Source organism: Triticum aestivum, chromosome 4A, assembly GCF_018294505.1.
Source record: "Triticum aestivum cultivar Chinese Spring chromosome 4A, IWGSC CS RefSeq v2.1, whole genome shotgun sequence".
In the NCBI taxonomy this organism is placed as follows: domain Eukaryota; kingdom Viridiplantae; phylum Streptophyta; class Magnoliopsida; order Poales; family Poaceae; genus Triticum; species Triticum aestivum.
The window spans coordinates 719,312,632-719,330,516 of NC_057803.1; the positions used below are offsets into that span (position 1 = coordinate 719,312,632).

The 17,885-nt window shown below is 45.1% G+C and overlaps 1 long non-coding RNA gene and 1 pseudogene across 1 annotated transcript; one reads left to right on the forward strand and one right to left on the reverse strand.

Annotated features, from left to right (window-relative positions):
* Nucleotides 1-313: 313 nt before the first annotated feature.
* Nucleotides 314-2,445, forward strand: LOC123084393 (anthranilate O-methyltransferase 1-like; annotated as a pseudogene).
* Nucleotides 2,446-9,014: 6,569 nt separating this feature from the next.
* Nucleotides 9,015-17,665, reverse strand: LOC123083386 (uncharacterized). Its single transcript, XR_006439287.1, has 12 exons — nucleotides 17,484-17,665; nucleotides 17,266-17,355; nucleotides 17,120-17,191; nucleotides 16,952-17,001; nucleotides 16,569-16,825; nucleotides 16,273-16,361; nucleotides 15,802-15,856; nucleotides 14,635-14,820; nucleotides 14,458-14,532; nucleotides 11,571-11,677; nucleotides 11,360-11,493; nucleotides 9,015-10,039 (listed from the first exon to the last, which is right to left on the reverse strand). It is a non-coding gene; the product is annotated as an uncharacterized lncRNA (long non-coding RNA).
* Nucleotides 17,666-17,885: the final 220 nt, after the last annotated feature.

Genomic DNA, 17,885 nt, shown 5'->3' on the forward strand with positions numbered 1-17,885 from the left:
AAAAACCATAAATTTTTATTAGACGAGTTATTTATTGAGCCTTTGGCATGCCTTCCCGTAACTTTACGTTTTGCTTTCTTGTTGATACACCTTTTTAAAATATTTTTCTATTTTATGTACTAAAAGACTGGCATACCTTAAAAAAACCAGGCAAGCTGCCGGTTCCAGTTTTTCTGACCAGATTGTACTGTGTTAAAAAAAATGTCGACTATTCCACACTCCCTGCTCCTCTCTCCTCCTCATCACCCAGTGACCCAGATTCACCGCAGACCTCCTGGGTGTCATAGCCGGAGCCTCGATCTCTCTCCCCACCATGAGCTCGGTCCTCGTGTTCACCATGTGGGTGCTCATTTTGCTGCTATGTTGTGCCAGACTGTCAGTACCGAGCCTCCACACTTGCACCAGTTGGCCTGCCAAAGCCGTCCCCACCTTCCTCCCCGACCAGCCGCCGCCCTCCTCGCTGGCCTGGAGACAACTTCTCATCATGGTTAATGTGGACGTGTCCCGCAGCTTCTCCAGGCCGCTGCCGCAGCTCCACACACCACTTGTTCGATGAAATGTATGGAAATTTGAGGTGGAGAAATGGTGTATCCCCCTTTGGTAGCATGGTAGATCTTCCGATATGGATCTGGTGCACAGATGTGGTAGAAAACGGGGTGATGGTCCTTGGGAACGCCCTAACAACTGTATGCGTACGCATATAATATAATGTAAGGAAGTAGAAAGATCGGTGTGAAATACTGAAGAAAGAGGGACCTTCAGCAAAAATCACTCATGCTCTCTCTATATATTTAACAGGGTTATATACTTATATGGCACTCACCCGTGCATTCTTTGATTCTCTCGTGCGCAGAGCAGAAAAATAAATTTGTGCCTAGAGTTCTTAGTTCTTACTTCTTAGTAGTCATAAAGATGGAACATGACCTCCATATGACCAAAGGAGAAGAGGAGACCAGCTACTTCAAAAACTCAAGGCTTCAGGTTCGATACAATCCTTCTAGCATCCACAATTCGTATTGCCTACAACCTTGACATAGCTGCTGTTGTACACTTAATTTGCTAGGTAGATTCTACCGCAGCAGCTTATTAAGATTTCCCTTCCATCTATCTTAGGAAAAAGCTTTGGTTGAGACTAAGCCCGTTGTCCAGAAGATTGTCATGGAAATGTGCGTGGATCTCCTCCATCCAGCAATGACAATTGTTGACTTAGGCTGTTCTTCAAGTGACAACACACTCTTCTTTGTCTCCAATGTGATCAAAGCGGTCAGCAGCTACCACCTTGAGAAATTCAGTGGCCATCCCACCGAGCTTCAGTTCTTTCTCAACGATTTACCAGGCAATGACTTCAACCGTGTCTTCCAATCACTTCAACGATTCAGGAACTCGATTGATATGGATCACAAGGGAGAGCCAATACCTGCTTTTTACATCGCTGGGTTGCCCAGCTCCTACTATACAAGACTTTTGCCTCGCCGGAGTGTTCATCTCTTTCACTCATCATACTGCCTGCATTGGCGATCTCGGGTACTAGCACCAACAACACACAGCTTAGTTGCATAACTTTATTTTTATAATCATCCACATCGGTCCATTTAATAGTGAGAATTTGCTGAATTGACGGAGCTAAGTAGACAGCCCAAAATTATATCAATGTGTATCAGAATATCCGAAAAAAACGCTACATGTTATACACAGCTTCCTGATGGATTAGAGGGCAAGAAAAGACCATATCCCAATGAAGGAAACATCGGCATTGGAGCGACTACCCCACCCTGTGTGGTGAAAATGTATCAAGAGCAGTTTCAGAAGGACATGTTGTTGTTCCTCCAACTGCGCCATGTAGAACTAGTTGCCAATGGACAAATGGTTCTCACATTTCTTGGGAGGAAACACGATGATGTCTATAGCGCAAGTCTCAACCGTTTATATGGGTTACTTTCCCAGTCTGTACAATCTCTTGTTGAGGAGGTACGCAAGGATATATCATACTTCTAATAATTATTTGAGGAAACTAAATTTTCATTAATGCATACTAATCACGACAGGGCCTCGTGGAGAAAGAAAAGCTGGACTCCTTTAATTTACCTGTGTATGGACCATCGATGGATGAAGTGAAGGCAGTGGTCGACCAGAGCCAGCTGTTTGAATTGACTCACATCAAACTGTTCGAGACCAATTGGGATCCTTATGACGACTCGGAGGGCAATGATGTCGACGACAGTGTCCAGAGTGGGATTAACGTCGCAATCTGCTTGAGAGCAGTGATGGAGCCCCTATTTACAAGCCATTTTGGAGAATCCGTGCTTGATGAGCTCTTCAAGAAGTTTGCATATAACGTCGCATTGCACCTTGTCAAGGAGAAGACCAAGTACTCTGTCATTATTCTATCACTGAAAAGAAGATGAGGTATAGACGATCTGTGGTCTTGCAATTAATGTATTTATCAGCCGCCTCCTAAAATATATGCATGAGTCATGGGTTGTGTTATGTTGTTGTTGTATATTAATACTAGGAGAGTTCTTTCCACTGCAACTGGGCATAATAATAAGTTCCTCAAATACTAATGTGTATTGATATGTTGATCAAACCACAAATAAAGGTTATTGACGGCACACACACTTAACCATTGACACAAGGGTCGAGCTAAGGCTCTTCACCTAAGGTTCAGAATTTCAGTGAAATTTCGATGAAATTTCCGAAAATTCGGTGTGCATGGAAATATTTTTGACATAAATATTCAAACTAACTCCAAAGAAAATTAAAGCTTAATCAAAGTTAGTCAAATCAAGTGAATTTCAATAGATCAAAATCCAAATTAATTTTAAATATTGTTGAAATTTTGCATATTTCTGCGGGGAACAAATGTTCAGTTTGCGAAATTGAAAACATATGTAATGCTACAAGGAGTCATTGCAGGAAGCTTTTACATATTGTGCTTTTTATGTGGGTAACGTGCCCCAATCATCACCTTGGGTTGCACCTTGCTTGCGTTCAAAGGTGTACACCATGTTGCCTTTGTTCATGCCCATGTGCTAGACCATAATGTATGCACTATGGAGACGGTGATCCCACACTCGATTTACGACAGTATGGAGATGGTCCCTCCAGTGGGCGGGTGTCATGTGGCAGCTTTACACCAAGATCAAGCATCAACCACCGCCGATGCCATCGAACACTCCACAGATGACCACCAGAATGAGACCGTTTCATCAAACCAAAAAAGGCAAGAAACACGCAACCCTCCAGCCAGGATGCAAGACATGGATGTTGATGTGCCGGCTTAGTCTTTCAGAGATGCTCATAGGAAGGGTACGTGTGTGTGCGCTCATAGAAGTAAGTGTACATGCGTATGCATGAACGTTTGACATTTGTGTATGTATTGTGTTGTAAAAAAAACCTACTAATTCCGCCTTTTCCCTACCGCTGCTACAGGCTTAGACCGGGCAAAGTTCTGGTACTGATCTATGAAGGTGACATGACTGTCTTTTTTAAATTACAGGATTTCTACGTTCATCGAGAAGAAAATAGTTGCTCCGTTAATTAGGAAAAACCGAGTGAAAACTATGTTGGCCGGTTAGCTATGAAGAACCGGGGAAAATGATCACAATCGCTGAACGGCACACATAAAAAAACCCCACACACCACTCCAAAAAGGGCATGGACGAGACAACACCAAGGTGTCATCGTCATCGCTTGGCAGGTTATGGCACTCATGGTGAACGGATCCGAGGAGGAGGCCTCAGCCATATCTCTCGACGCGACTAAACAGGTGCCGTATGTCGTTCGTAGCGTCCAGAGACAATAATGACCTCACCCATACGCGCTGCACATGCTCGTGCCTCCTCAGACAAATCCAACGCAGCTAGGAATCATGCAGCATGCACGTGGAGGCAGCAATTTTGCCTTCACAGACCCACGCCACTGCTCCTGCACTACCTTGTCGATCCCGTTGCCCAAACTAATTAAAAGAGCCATCCACATATCCACGTTAAGTTTGATCCAGCCAGCCGCGATTAATTGATGGCTCGTAGTGAGAAACATGGCTGTCTTTCCTTTGTCCCCCTGCACCCGGAATCTCAATCCTGGCCTCCTGGGTGTAGCTTTGATGGAAAGTCATGGACGCCCTGATGGAATTATGGCATCTAGCAAGCAGCATCATCAATGAGTCAGGGCTAACCACTGCTTTAGGTCATCTTGATGACGGAATTGTTCAAGCCAAAAACAAATTCAACAACTTCCATTTGTTGGTTCTTTTGGCGAGCAAGTCAGTGTCAATCCGAATTAGGCATTCACCAGACATCGCGTTTGTGTTGCTCACGGGTGGTGCTCGTGTCCCCCTTGCGGTATGGTGCTTGATGGTGGTCGTCTCGTTTGTGTTGTGTCGGTGCGAGGATCGGCGATGGTGACCATGGAAATGACATCGCGTGAGCTCGTCTTGTCAAGGGCTCGGGGCTGGCTCACCATCATCCGTCGGCAGTCTCGGAGACTTGCCCCTCCTCCCCCTGGTCCACAAGGCATTGGCTGGGGGCACAAGTGTGGGTACGTCCTACAGTGAAGGTGCCTACCCAGACTCGGGAACTGTTGTCGGTCTAGGAGTAGATGGAGTGTCGTCGCTCTTCCTAGTAGGGTTGAGTGCGTTGTAAGAGGTGTCCGGTTTCGCGACAGGGATGCGGGGACGGTGGCACAATATGGCGGTCTGCAAGGTTGCTCTTTGTCGGACATCATTGCGTTAGTGGTGGCTCTCCTCCCGGATTGTGTGGGCAACATGAGGCATTGTGGCGGGTAGTTCGGACGTGCCCTCTCTCTCGGAGGGGCGGCGTCCTGACCCGGCTCTCGGGATCTAACACCGTCGTGTTCCTCCTGGCGGCCTCGTGGTGGCATGGGTGAGTTTCCCAGAGAAAGTTCCGTGCCTTGGCGTCGACAACGGAGACACCCGTGGTGTCATGCTCCTCTTGAAGACGTCGTTTTGGTTCTTCTCTAAGTGTCAGGGCTCCGGGTGAAGACCTTTGTCCGATGTGGACTCGGCAGCGGCGACGCTCTGCGCCATTCTCGTTCTTGAGGGTGTTGTCGTGAAGCTTAGGTGTGTTGGGTTGTAGCGTGGGGGTGTTTAGTTCTTTCGGTGCTCGTTGCTGGTAGCGTGGCCCCGTGCGTTCAGAACGACTCTAGCCCCGTCCAGATCTGAATCTCCGTGATTCATTGTGCTAGTTGTGAATCAATAACTAGCATTCAAATTTCGTGATGACATATCAAGCCTTGCTGCATGTCATAGTATTCCATCACAGATCAAGAATATAATCCTTACACCATGCCTTAGCTCTAGGCTCAGTCCAAAGACAATTACGGCGGAAATATAAGAATATGCGTGGAGTCCCTCAACAGGACCGGTAAAAGTTAGGTATAGACTGAGAACACTACTTCGTAGCACTTGCTCGTTGTTTTAACAAGGCCTGTGAAGCCACGAGGGATAATTCATTGGATTGACATCCAATGGCATATGCTTTCACAATCGTTGGTTAATTAAGTTGACAAATTCTTGTGCCTGCGTCAAATTAGTAGACCCACAAATCAGCCTTCAAATACATGACAAAAAAATACAACACATTGACAGAAATAACAGCCCATTACAATCGTTCACACGGAAAACTCAATATTTATAGCAAACTAACAGATTTGGATCAGAGATATTACGGTATATCATGCACACATATACTGGCATTGCCTACTAATGGATTGAAGCTTAGACCACACATCTGTCCATCAATTATGTTTATATAGGGGAATCTATTAGTATGATTCAGGACAAAGTAAAAAACAAAACCCTAAATGGCTAGAGCAAACTCTTCCCTCCAGATTTCACCGGCAAGGCCATATATTTTCCTCCCCTCTGCCTGACACTCCGGCGTACGGCAGCAGGGAGAGGAAGCCCGGTGTCTCCGTACCGGTTAGTAATTTAGTTTAAGTTTCTTTAGTCCTCACATGTGGGTCGCTCTACCGGATGCCGGCGCTTCTTCTTCGAGTTTGTCTTCTGGGCTCTGATCCTTCTCAAATTTGTCTACCTGGACGTAGTCGACAAAGCTCCGACGTAGATTCATGTCATTTCCTTGGGCAGGGAGATTTGGTTTCTTGTTTGTATAAAAAGACCTTTTGGAATGGTTACTTCCCGCAAGTAACTCTTTTTCTGGCTCTTACTGCATAATAGGCTAAATACTAGTAGGTAAATGATCTAGAGGAAGAATACCTTCATCTCAGACTATTCATGCATTCTGTGTGGGGATTGGGCTGCTGAATCTAGAGACAACCTTTTCTTTGGGTGCGCTTTTGGTATTGCCTCCTAGAAATACATGTGACGAACTTGGTATCCTTTGCAAAGACCAATCCAAGATCAGGTCACCTCTTTTAAGGACTGCCTAGGCATAAGCTTGGGCAATCTGGATTACAAGGAATGATTTCATATTCAAACTAACTTCATTGAACCACTACTCTTGCATTTTGATTTTTAAGACATCCATTTACTCATCCATAGGCCCAAGAGGAAATGGTACCTGAGTTTGAAAATAGGCAATGGATTCTCGCCGAGGACTCATCTTGGCGCCCCATTATTTGGTTTTTCTTTCTCCTTTTTGTCACTGTCACCTCCCTTAGCTACCCACGGCTTTCCTTTATGGCGGCTGCTAGGTGATCTTAGAAAAGATCAGCCGCCTGCGCAGCCATCTGATTCGGCGTGCGTGGCCGTCAGATCAGGTTCGCAGCAGCGTGTCCTCTCTTCTTACTTTTCATCACATCCACCTGGGCTATGCTTCCAATGCAGCACCGGAGCCCCGCAATGCTTCATCGTTCCCATCGATGCTACATCACAGCACCGCAGCCGCCAATGACAATGAGCGCCGCACTGAAGCACCATTAGCCTCTCTGCAAGGTCGCGGGCGTTGTATTGTAGCTCCAGCGGCACCGGCGGCCGCCATGCAAAGCTGATCCGCTGCATCGCAGCTCCGGCGATGTCGCGACGGCTGCAGCGCAGCTCCGGCCGTCCGTCCGGCGTCATCGCAACTATAGCATCGCAGCTCCAGCGCACTGTTTCAAATAGCCCGCTATAGCTCCGCTATAGCACGCTATAGCGTTTACAAAAGGTCTTGCGCTAAGAGACTTAGGTCCAAAAAGGTCTTGCGCTAAGAGACTTAGGTCCAAAAAGGTCCAAAAAGGTCTTGCGCACTCCGGCATGCACGGTGGCTGGAGTGCTCGCGCAGGAGTCCCCATGCTTCTATCCGTGCTTCCACTTCATCCTACGGCTGTCCTTTTTTCTTTTTTCCTTTTTAATCTAATCATTCTTCCCTGATTTTAAGGGCATGAGGCCGAGCCTTATTTTATTTCAATTAAATCAAGTCACGTACGCGGGAGCACGGATGAGAACACGCGCAGGGAGCAGGCAAGTTTCGTCCCGCGCAGGATGGAGGATGGGTTCATGGATGGGACCACGGAACACGTGGCATGCGCGAGACGAGACTGATTTTCTCCCAAAGATCAGTCGGTCAAAAGCAAGCGTTTTCCTTCCTTTATTCCTTGATTTGAATCAATTAATATATGGGAAAAATATAGTAAGGAGAAATCCCCTCTAGTAATTTGGTTCCCTACAAAAAAACTACTTGAGGTCGGATAAACAAGAGATATCACGATTGAAATCCACGGATCACATTTCCGACAAAGAGGTTGGATAACAAATACGTATCCAGTGGAGCTACTCTACCATCTTATATCTTACTAGTTCAATGCCCGTGCGTTGCCGCGGGCTAACAAAATATGAAAAAAATAGAAATATGTTACTAACAACAATGTACATACAAAGAGAAATGCCATGTGATATGAGAGTTAGACTATTTACATTTGATGACATTCATGCTCGTGACATGGTAAATGCATCTCCTTGTCATATTTCTCTTCCCCTCCCTCTCCCACAATCCTTCTTCTTCTTCTTCTTCTTCTTCGTGTGTTTCACACTGGGCAAAGCATAATCATTGATATGAATTGTCATTAAAATATCAAATCAACACAACAATCTATCATCTGCTCCAAAATTGACACCTATGTTTAACATACATTTTGGAAAAACAACTGCAATGTTGCTGTCAAGATAACATTTTGGAAGCACATTTCTCTCTAATCAATATTAATAGATCAAGCACATTTATCCCAAGTCAATATTAATAGACCAGGCACTAACAAAATTATTCTGTTAGTGTAAAGCAGACCAAATGACACGGAACACACACCAATCTATTCAGGAGTGTTACATTAATCAAACAACTTTGTTCAGTATGGTAGCTATATAAGTTGTCCAGATATTCTTCATGTTGACAGAAATTAGCAATGCTCACAGCTACAAACGAAATTGGTCAGAGCCAAGTTTCTAGCACCTTTCTATTTTTACACAGTGCCACATTCTTAGTTTTCAAAGATTGAACTTCTTAATAATGACATGACTTCACGTCCATGCAGGAGCTTTAGGGTCGATCTGGCCCAACAAATTGCTCCGATGCCGGCGAGGAACCTTCCGCTCGAGCTTCCATCGCCCCTCTGCCGCATAGATCTGGTCGTCTCCACTCACTCCCCTCATAGGCGGCAGCTAGTTGACGTGCTGAGCCACTCATTGCTGTCTCCACTCACTCCCCTCGTAGGAATATTGAACTGTAAAAATATTTTCAAATTATTAGGCTTGTACCATGAATTACGTCACTTCTACGAACATGTCAAGACACAAAGCTTTTGTGTTTGGTTAGAAAATTAAGCAGATATACACGGACATTTAATCAACCAATGCACATCAAGACACAAAGCTTTTGTGTTTCTGTCCGAGTACACATATATAATCCCTCCATCCCAAAATTTGTGTCTTAAATTAGTCTAGATATGGATGTATCTAATACTAAAACGTGACTTGATACATCCGTATTTAGACAAATCTAAGATGAGAATTTTGGGACAGAGGGAGTATGTCTTAGGAGAATATTGTAGTGGGGTAAGCAAATAACAAATTATAAATTTGGCAAGCATGTTGGTTGATAAAAACAGAGTAATAAATAAACCAAGTGAGACTAATTCTATGGTGTACCTAATCATTTTTTTCCTTTAAGATTCAGTTGTATATATGTAACTGTAGAAAAATCTTGACATTCTCAAGAGATTAAAAAAATCACCATGTCATACCTGCACGTATTTGATTGGTTTCCCTGTTCTATTCACCTTCCCATTCTTCACTAATTCCTCCTTCAAGTCTCCATCTTCTGACTGCATTCAATCAGATTTGAAGCTCATGCATCCTCCTTTTCTTCCCATGCCTGAGTTGCCTTCTCCTTAGGTCCACCGTTGCCCCCGACCATCCCTCTACCCCACCCCACCCCTCTTCTAAAATTCCATGCTCGTTGTCGTCTTCTACCTCCTTGAGTTCCCATCACCCACCTTTCGGCACTGGTTGCAGCTGGTGCCGATGTCGTGTGCCGCCCTGCCTGAGCCACCTTCTCTGATGGTCCACTGTTGCCCATGGCCATACCTCTAAACCCCCACTTTTACGGCGGCGGTGAGCACCCACACCGCATGATTGGTAAGGCTACAACTTTTTGTTGCCAAATTTTACATAAATAAAAAATGTATACTCTTTCAGTCACAACTTGCGGTTTATTTCAATATATCAAATGTTACAAGAAAAAATATGCAGTAGACAGAGAAGACAAGAACATGTAGTAAACTTCGGATGGTCTATTACTCTTATCTTTGCGCATCACATTGGTCATCATTTGTTGAATCCTTAGCGCGACCTATACAAAACTAAAAAGTATGACAGATGGTATCTCCCTGTATAGTATATGACACAACAAATAAATGTGAGCCCATCCAGTTATGTTCTTAATATTCTCATTAAGTAATGTTGTATGAATAAAGGAGAAGGTTGAATTTGCCTCCTATTACCTTCCAACCGATTTGTTTTGCATGGTCCACAGCCGGTATAAGGTCGGTATCCGATGAGAGTATGGTGATCATCATCTTCGTACTATCAAATGGTATCAGGAAAAGAAGAAACATTAGAGAACTGACATAGTGATATAGGTATATAGGCACATATGTAGAGAATGGAGCTTGACCAATACCAGAATTTGATGTAGGTTCAATTTATCAATGTCATTGCCAAGTCATTAAAGAATCGACATTACCGTGCTGGTGGTTGTGCACCTGGCGTCTGTCATGCTTCGAGCTCGCCGGGCGGCGGGGGTTGGGGCACTGGCCCGGCGTGGCACCACGGTGGCTTGGCGGGTTGCCTGCGGCGGCGGCTGGATTTCTGGCGTCAGTTCGTTTGTAGGCGGCCTAGTTCGACCTTCGAGCCATCTTCGCGGCGTCCGACCGCTATCTTCGTCAAAGGGCTGGCCTTCCCCCGCTGTGGTCCATCACTCATCTTGCGCCCGGCAGCAGGACTGACCTCGTCTCGCACCCGGCAGCAGGACTGACCTCGTCTCGCGCCCGGCAGCAGGACCGAGCATGTCTCGCCCCCGGCAGCAGGACCATGCTCGTCTCGCGCCCGACAGCAGGACCGAGCTCGTCTCGCGCCCGGTGCTGCAGAACGGGTCGATGAAGGCCAAGTTTGGCCGGCCTATTGGGTCGCGGCACTGGGGGGGCGTCCATGTGCTTTGGTTGGGGTAGCGGCGGATCTCGGGTGAGGTGGTGACAAGGTCTTGGATGCCGGGGCGGCGGCCCTGGTGGTGCTTCCGCGGTGCTCATGGGCAGAGCTCGTGGCTTGGTGCTGCCCGGTTACCACGGCCGTGTGGGCGGCATGGTAGCTGGGGTGTGGCGTTCGGTGGCGGTGAGTGGTGCCCGGGGTGAAAACCTGCTCTATCTTCGGACGGACCGGCGGCGGTGAAACTCGTTCCCTTCTTGAAGGCGTCGTCACGGCTCTCATTGCCCGTCGTGTTGCTCTAGGGGAAACTCGGATCCTCGGATCGGGCGGTGGCAGCGTTCCGGTGTCGTTCCCTTCCTGAAGACGCCGCCTTGGAACCCACGGTTCGTCATATGCGGCTTCACCCCTTAGTGTAGTGCTTGGGTTGGTGTTGCTGCGCTCAGCGCTTATGTATCCTGCCTTGGGTGTGTGTGTGTGTGCGTGTGTTGTGAGGGTGTGTGCTTGTATCAGATGCTGTTGATCATTGCTTTATATATAAAGCGGGGCGAAAGCCTTTTTCGGTAATTCTGTCAGTCTACTCGTGTCTGAAATTTGAACATCACACTTGAACCTTACAGGCTATAATATAAATTCTGGGCATGACATGGAAAAAGAGCGACGATATAACTCCAGCTAGCGTGATAACAAAATGAGAGTGCATACCAGAGTTAAATATGTACATCCTGCCTTTTTTGTCCTGAATCTTGAACCCAAAAGTGTTTGATAAGCCTGAATCCAGAAATAAGGCTGATCTTCCCATTTCTATTGCCTCGAATGCCACTTTAGTTGATCCTTCGCTGAGAGATGCCATAGTGATTTAGTCACAGAAAAAAACCATGTCATCAAAATCATGTTTTGAAAAAGAAATGCTAACCTTCTGGAATCATCATTATCATCGAGGCCCACTTGACATTGTTAAATCCCAGAACCTATGCACCATAAAGAAGTCACCTCAGAGCCCATTGATCCAGTGTTTCCGACCTGAATACAACAACACAAACACGCATGGCATATAAACAAAACATGCATGATGTGTCCAAACTTATATATAGAGAGTAACGATAAGAATACACAACACTGAAAACAACCTTAGCTGGAACAATTGAGGATATAATGTAAAGCTAGCTTATTTCATTGTGTTCCCATTAAAAAAAGCTTATTTCATTGTGTTATTAACTGTAGGTATTGCACAAATAAAAGGTGGTAACAAAGTCTTGATCGGAGATGGTGGGGGCAACAAAGAAGTTCTGCCTCTCAATGATGTGCATTCTGAGGAACCTCCAACAAAGCCTTGATCAGAACCCTTCCTGTCCGGGAGGAGCCAGCAAGTATGATAATTCTTCTGGGGGTAATATGAACACGTTAAGTGATGATGCTTCTCCTTGAGTGGGATTACCGGATTATGCTAGAAATGAGTGTTTTCTCAATTAAGAAGAAGTTTTTCTAGGTCTCCTCTCGATTCCGCATCTTTATGAACAAAACAAAATCACAAGACATCTCCATGTTACTTGAAATAAGCCAGAGAAAGGAACTACAGAAAATATGGAGTCGAGTACACGAGAATTTTCTGACGGGTATTTAAGGAGGGCCCTTGGGAGGAAGGAGGGGATGCGGACAATGTGTGGATGAAGATGGCGACTTGCATTCGTAAGGTGGCCTCGGAGGAGTTTGGAGTGTCCAGGGGAAGGAGAAGCGAAGATAAGGATACCTGGTGGTGGAATGATGATGTCCAGAAGGCGCTTAAAGAGAAGAAAGATTGCTTCAGACGCCTATACCTGGATAGGAGTGCAGACAACATAAAGAAGTACAAGATGGCGAAGAAGGCCGCAAAGCGAGCTGTTGGTGAAGCAAGGGGTCGGGCATATGAGGACCTCTACCAACGGTTAGGCACGAAGGAAGGTGAAAGGGACATCTATAAGATGGCTAAGATCCGGGAGAGGAAGACGAGGGATATTGGCCAAGTCAAATGCATCAAGGACGGAGCAGGCCAACTCTTGGTGAAGGACGAAGAGATTAAGCATAGATGGCGGGAGTACTTCGACAAGCTGTTCAATGGGGAGAATGAGAGTTCTACCATTGAACTGAATGACTCCTTTGATGAGACCAGCATGCGTTTTGTGCGGCGCATCCAGGAGTCTGAGGTGAAGGAGGCTTTAAAAAGGATGAAAGGAGGCAAGGCGATGGGCCCTGATTGTATCCCCATTGAGGTGTGGAAAGGTCTCGGGGACGTAGCGATAGTATGGCTAACCAAGCTTTTCAACCTCATTTTTCGGGCAAACAAGATGCCAGAAGAATGGAGACGGAGTATATTAGTACCAATCTTCAAGAACAAGGGGGATGTTCAGAGTTGTACTAATTACCATGGAATTAAGCTGATGAGCCATACAATGAAGCTATGGGAGAGAGTCATTGAGCACCGCTTAAGAAGAATGACAAGCGTGACCAAAAATCAGTTTGGTTTCATGCCTGGGAGGTCGACCATGGAAGCCATTTTCTTGGTACGACAACTTATGGAGAGATATAGGGAGCATAAGAAGGACTTGCATATGGTGTTCATTGACTTGGAGAAGGCCTATGATAAGATACCGCGGAATGTCATGTGGTGGGCCTTGGAGAAACACAAAGTCCCAGCAAAGTACATTACCCTCATCAAGGACATGTACAATAATGTTGTGACAAGTGTTCGAACAAGTGATGTCGACACCGATGACTTCCCGATTAAGATAGGACTGCATCAGGGTCAGCTTTGAGCCCTTATCTTTTTGCATTGGTGATGGATGAGGTCACAAGGGGTATACAAGGAGATATCCCATGGTGTATGCTCTTTGCGGATGATGTGGTGCTAGTTGACGATAGTCGGACGGGGGTAAATAGGAAGTTAGAGTTATGGAGACAAACCTTGGAATCGAAAGGGTTTAGGCTTAGTAGAACTAAAACCGAGTACATGATGTGCGGTTTCAGTACTACTAGCTGTGAGGAGGAGGAGGTTAGCCTTGATGGCTAGGTGGTACCTCGGAAGGACACCTTTCGGTATTTGGGGTCAATGTTGCAGGAGGATGGGGGTATTGATGAAGATGTGAACCATCGAATCAAAGCCGGATGGATGAAGTGGCGCCAAGCTTCTGGCATTCTCTGTGACAAGAGAGTGCCACAAAAGCTAAAAGGCAAGTTCTACAGGACGGCGGTTCGACCCGCAATGTTGTATGGTGCGGAGTGTTGGCCGACTAAAAGGCGACATGTTCAACAGTTAGGTGTGGCGGAGATGCGTATGTTGAGATGGATGTGTGGCCACACGAGGAAGGATCGAGTCCGGAATGATGATATACGAGATAGAGTTGGGGTAGCACCAATTGAGGAGAAGCTTGTCCAACATCGTTTGAGATGGTTTGGGCATATTCAGCGCAGGCCTCCAGAAGCTCCAGTGCATAGCGGACGGCTAAAGCGTGCGGAGAATGTCAAGAGAGGGCGGGGTCGACCGATTTTGACATGGGAGGAGTCCGTTAAGAGAGACCTGAAGGATTGGAGTATCGACAAAGAGCTAGCTATGGACAGGGGTGCGTGGAAGCTTGCTATCCATGTGCCAGAGCCATGAGTTGGTTGCGAGATCTTATGGGTTTCACCACTAGCCTACCCCAACTTGTTTGGGACTAAAGGCTTTGTTGTTGTTGTTGTTGTTGTTGTTGTAGAATCTAGAAAAATATGTGCAGTGCAGAACCAGAGGAATCAACCAATTTAGATGACTTGTGAAGTTTTGGGGAGACCTCATGGGTGAACCTGGTCAGGCCTTTGAAGCCACCGACATTTTCTCTTTGGCTTACTTCCTTGCTGCAATTGTCCTAACCAAAGAGATATACGTGTAATATAACCACACTTAGTCTGGTACAGTAAGAGCTTGAAAATACATAAAATTACATTATATGTAGAAAATGGAAAAGCACCTGAAGGCAGACATAGAGATGTGCGTACAGGGGTTAACTCGAGTAAAATGGAGGGAGGAGACAGGAGAGTATATCACTCATAGTCGTATAGGATACCTCCAAAGCTACCGAAACGAAAGCTGAATCTACATTCTCCAACATATGCTGCTTCGGTTAAGGCAGTTTATCCCTGAAAAAATAGACAAACTAACCAAAAAAACTTGTTTAGATTGATCCTCATCACATAAGTAAATGTCGCATAAGAGCTTTGTTAATTTTAGCATACTGGCTTCTGTTGATATAACTCAGCAAGAAGGCGTGTTGTGCAGAACTACATATACACAATTAAAATGAAAAGAAAAAATTCTATAACACCTATTTAGTTCATGAAATTAGCCACTACATTATAAATTGAATACATTCATTAGCAGGATAACACAATGGGAAGTATGTCTTCATCGTAATAAGATATATAATGAACACCCAAGAATGAAGCATCTGATATATTGAGTGATAAAAAAATCTCACTATGAGTACGAATTGTACTTTCAAATCAGGCATGCAAATCCGCCAATTTTATGATCTAGCCATCACCTTTGCTATACAAAAATATTATGTATAGGTACTAAGGTACATGGTAATTATTTAACATTAAGATGGCAAAAAAAACATTGTCCATTCATTTTCTAATCTATGCAACCATCACAATGTCGCGGATTATTGGCCAGGTAAAGTTCACAATTAGCATCATCAAATCTCTTATCCAAGCAGCACACGTCAAGAACATTTATCTTCAGTCGTATTAGGTAGATATTGCCAGCAAAATATTTCTATTTGTGAGTTGTCGTAACCGTGAATATGCTGATATATTTGTTGGTTGGTTAGTTTAAGAAGTTCTGGTGCTACTTTAAATTTTCTTATATACAGGAAGATTTAAAGCAAGACATAACAATCTTAGTATACTGCACACAAATACTTGTTAGGATCAACAACCGGTATTTTCCAAGGTCTTGGTTTCACAATAACATAACTGAAATTAGCAAGATATTAGCCTCAAATGTAACAAGAGTTTCTCTTGGCCAATAAATCTCTACTGTTTAAAAGGGGATACAACTATACAAAGGTACATGAATAAAAAAAATAGAGACAGGATAACACAAGGAAAAACACAACCTAAATTATTTGTACCTGTCGATGAAGGTTGTTTTGTTCGACATCATAACCATGACAGTACCCAAGACTCCTAGCAGGTTAAAGAAAAACAATACGTCAGTGACAGCAAGAAGTTGAATTAACCAACCTGAAGTGAAACATCCAGGTTCATAACAGCCTAAATGCTTCCTAGAATGAAACTACAAAGCAATTAAGGCTCGGTGGCAACATTACCATTCCACAAGCTGCTATATGCAATGCCACCACCAAGCCAAATCCTCTAGCATTGACCAACTCCGGTCGGATGATTAACATTGACTCAGAACAGAGAAAGGGAGGTGGAATTGCATTACCAGATTGTGGTGGTGTGGAGTTACATAAAACATGATGTAGTAGTGAAAATCAAGTGATGAACCTTCAAGATGCTCAAAATCTAGGAATAAAAAAAGAAACATACTTTCAATTTCAATGAGATCCCTCGGGAAGTTCCTTTGCAGTAGAACATACCTCTACTCGAAGATTTCCCTTTTACTTTTCGAACCAGGATGTAAAATCATTTTCAGCGTATTAGTTGTCTTTATCTTCTCCATCAGATCCTGCCACATATACATGAATGAACAAGTGCCGTAGTGAATTCTATAAATTACAAACTATTTGAAGGTTGAAGCGCACAAATCAAGTGATTGTTATGCATGCAATTAGACACTGGAGCAGATGATGTACTACCCAAAGCCAAGCCTCACATCATTTGTAGAAACTGCAAGCCAAATCAAACAACAACAAAATTGAAGAGCATCATTTACCTCTGAATGGCAAGCATCCCCTCTTGAAAAAGCTGATCCAAGTTGAGGTAGCCCAAGAATCTACACGCGCTGTGGTGAAGAGGAGGCATGTTGGCAGCCCCATCGCCTTGTCCACGTGCACCGCAGATCCTATGACACCATCAGCGACAACATGGATCACCAGTAGAACTCTGTTCGTCCTTCCGTGCCTCCCGACAAGCTCCGACGCGTGGTGTCTTGCCCGGAATGAGGGAGCTGGGCAAGCGGCCTATGCGTTGCTACGGACGGCGGCGGCATAACATATTACAAAATGGAAGGCAATGTATTAACACCCATATTAGCATCCTGACACATGGAACTGGGAACTTGAGGGACATGTACAGTAGCTACAATACCATACTTACCAGTCAGATTAGCATAACCCACCAGCCAGATTAGCATAACCCACATCTATCTAAATGAGAAGAAATTAAGGCTAAAATACTTTAGGATAAACTGGAAGGCAGATATTCTGAACATGTACCAAAAACATACCGAGAGAACTGTGAGTTGCATACCAAACCTTTCCTCACCTCATATCCATCACAATTCGAGCCCCATATACTCAAGTCGAGAACAACACAAACATAGGCCTGAGCGCTCACCTAAAAAACAAAAACATCACAAAGATTAAGCGATTAGATTGAAAGAGGAGGAGACCAATCCCGACGGCACGTACGTCTCCCCCCGATTGTCCTCCACTTCACCCTTCTGCTCGCCCTCCTCGCTGGCATGCACCTTCTCCTGTTGCTGGCCTCCTCCCCCTCCCCTACTTTTTTCAAACACCAAAAAGAAGTATTCATTCACGTGTGCTGACGAGCAATGTCTCAACTCAACCAGCAATAAAAAAATCCAAGAACAATGTTGGTACAGCGTTTCATCAAACAGGTCACATACCAGTAGATGTTGAACAAGACAAGATGGCCAGCAAAAATGTCGCCTTGTGCTCGTGCTCGGGCAACACCAGTATATGAGAAAATTTTGAGTTGGTGCTCCAGGAGCAGCATCGTCAAAGAAAAAAACCTAACAGGAACGAACCACACCCCATCGTTGATATATTTCCATCCCCATTACTCGTCACAGGAGCTGCAGGCCACCACAATGGGCATGAGATGAGAGGAAGGGGGTGGTCGGGGATGGAGTGGAAGGAGGTGCGGAGGGGACATGGGTGAGGTTACCTACATGGTGAGGTCAGAGGCGACTATGCAGGAAGGCACGGCGATGCGGGAGGATGGCAGGGGTCGTAGTGCCATCCCCATGGCCAGGTGGATCCACTTTCCTCGCTGCCATCCTCCACTC